The following is a 2,711-nucleotide window of genomic DNA, read 5'->3' as shown; positions in this document are numbered from 1 at the left end:
GATTGTGCGTGCCGTGCGCGAGTAGGAGTAGGAGGTGACCGCGGTGAGCACGCCCTCTTCGTGAACGTGGGATGGCACGTTCGAAGGATCGGGGTAGTGGCGTGCGAATCGGTCGGGACAGTTGATGACTTACTGAATAAGAGGAAGAGAAAACGGGAAAAGCAGCAAGTTGTGCGCTGTGCAAAAACCACAGTCTCTAGTGAGTTCATCGAGAGCGAGAGAAAGAGAGAGTAAGGGAACGAGCGCGGCGACTGCCTGACAAACCAATTATAAAATGAAAAACTGAACTTTTGTACTAGCACTTAATATTGAACTTCCCTGGAACTTAAAAATTCTAAACAGCAGTGGCTATGTGGATGCACTTATTATAAAACTAGAAATTTTAAGGTGGTTCCAACTATTATTGGTCGTTCATTATTTTGTATCCAAGGGCTTATATTGAACTTGACGACCTATTAACCCCCGATGAGGTAATATGTCATCAAGGAGAGGTAATAGGTTACCCACCGCTCATATTTGGTAACTGTTAGAAATATCATAATTGCAAAAATATTACTACCAAATATGGAGCATCTATGCAAAAATAACACCCAGGGCTCATGCACTTTTCACACCCTGGATTCACTAGGAGAGCTTATTTCAAGGGAGCTTAGTAACTGTACAGATAGATGCTCTTCTTTTATCTATCTTTTTCATGTGAAATCGTCTGCTCAACGGTGCAATCTCTTAATTTCGTCTCCTTGCTCTACTAGAAAGCGTTTGTACATATCTTATCCTGAAGTCCACTTAATTGCTTTTAGTACGACAGAACTTATCCAATCTTTGTTTTCATGCTATTTTTGTATTACAATAATTAGCATTAATATCAAACCTACTATAAAAAGGGTTGCCATCTCATTTTCTCTTCCTCAAGGCTCACAAGCAGTCACTTTCCTACCAACGCCACATACAAGTTAGGATGAAGATTGCAGCTTTGACGCTACTCCTAACACTTGCCTTTCTTGTGTTAGCATCAAGTACGTTTAATCAGTTCCTCCAAGAGTGTTGCATGAACCAAATCAACAAAATTGTTCTTTCCATGATTTCAATTTCTTCTTGTTGGTAATATTTTGCAGATGCAGATACAAAACAAAGGTGTACATTCAAATACCTGAAGAAGATTGGTGGGTATTCGATTGGTAGTTGTCAGGAAGATTGCCCCCGAGTCCTTATGTGCCCTGAGGACAAGGAATGCAATTTGGAGGCTGCTATTATTGGCAAATTGTGCAGGTGTCTAATGTGCATACACTACTCCAAGGCTCCAATAAAGGAAACTGTAATGTTAACTAGCTAAGAAAATGTCAGTGCAGGTTTGCTAAAAATAATAACAGTGCCATATCATGGGGTGTATTAGCATGACTATTCGCAATAAATCTTTATAGAACATAATTCAATGCTACGCCTTGAGTTTTGTACATGGTGTTATTAAGTGATCTATATATGAGGCATTAAAAATACCACCTTCCTTTTCGACTATATCTGGCAAGGTATTACCAATATATATATAAGTTGGAGATAAAAGCTGCAGAAGTGCCACTAGTGGGCTTGCCTTTTTTAAAAACTAGACCTAGACTTGATCTTTGACTCGGTTTTCTTCTCTCATCTCGTCTTCTCTCCACATCACAAATAAATTACTTAGGGTACAACCTTATAAAACTTTTGTAAGATCATCAAGCACGGTTGATGTTGGATGAAAAAAACTGATTTTTCAAGATAGAAATTTGGTGAATATTGGTTTGTCTCGAACAAATTAGTCTCACACAATACTTTTGATTTGTAATCTATATCAAATATTATCCTAACTTAGGTTTGGCTCTCCAATAATACAATAAGGTCCCATCATTCGGAGGCTAATACTAGGGTGAGATCAGCTTGAATTGCAAGTTAGGATACCCCTCTGCATTCGCCAGCATCCATCAATGTCGAGATCCATTTATGGAGCCTAGCTCCGAGATGGATGTTGCTTCCAACCTTGCCTCCGACTCTGGCAACTCTTTCATTCTAACGATTCTACATGGTCTAACTCATCGACATATAGCTCAAAACACACCTCATGACTTAATAGTGGCAGAGTCCTTTAGTATATATATTCATTCACCATATGACAAGTAAGGGCATCTCCAACACTAACCCACGAATGCCCATTTTTATGTCCAGAGGTGATCTGTGAACATGATGCCAGAGAAAATCATCCAACACTATGCACAAATTCATCCGGTTGGACGAAGAGAGAGTAGAGGGGGAGCATGCATGTGAAGAGAGGAGGACCACCCAAGTCTTTGTGTTGATCAAATGGATGTCCCGACTCCGGCAAAGCTCCCCCAAGTTTGTATTTGTGATTCTGGAATTCCGGGGCATTTCGCACTTACGTTACTAGGTATTTGCATGTATCTTGCAAGTTGTATGCACCTATTATGTGTTATGATCCATAGACCCTAAAGTGACAGCAATTAGGATTCGCTCCGGTGATGACCGTAGTATGAGGAGTTCATGTATTCATTGAGTGTTAACGCTTTGTTCCGGTTCTCTACTAAAAGGAGGCCTTAGTATTCCTTTGATTTCCTTATGGGACCCCCCTGCCGTGAGAGGGGAGGACAAAACAAGTTATGCAAGTTGTTATTATAAGCACATAAGACTACATACGGAATACATGCCTACAATGAATTGATGAG

At 40.2% G+C, this 2,711-nt stretch overlaps 1 long non-coding RNA gene across 1 annotated transcript; it reads left to right on the top strand.

The window, feature by feature from the left end:
• Nucleotides 1–916: 916 nt before the first annotated feature.
• On the top strand, nt 917–1,438 carry LOC147978098 (uncharacterized). The gene is made up of 2 exons (XR_015599533.1): nt 917–1,016; nt 1,116–1,438. It is a non-coding gene; the product is annotated as an uncharacterized LOC147978098 (long non-coding RNA).
• The last annotated feature ends 1,273 nt before the right edge of the window (nt 1,439–2,711 follow it).

This window comes from Triticum urartu, chromosome 3A, assembly GCF_056163025.1.
Source record: "Triticum urartu cultivar PI428250 chromosome 3A, HENAU_Tu73, whole genome shotgun sequence".
Classification (NCBI taxonomy): Eukaryota; Viridiplantae; Streptophyta; class Magnoliopsida; order Poales; family Poaceae; genus Triticum; species Triticum urartu.
This window is presented reverse-complemented; position numbering and strand designations above follow the sequence as displayed.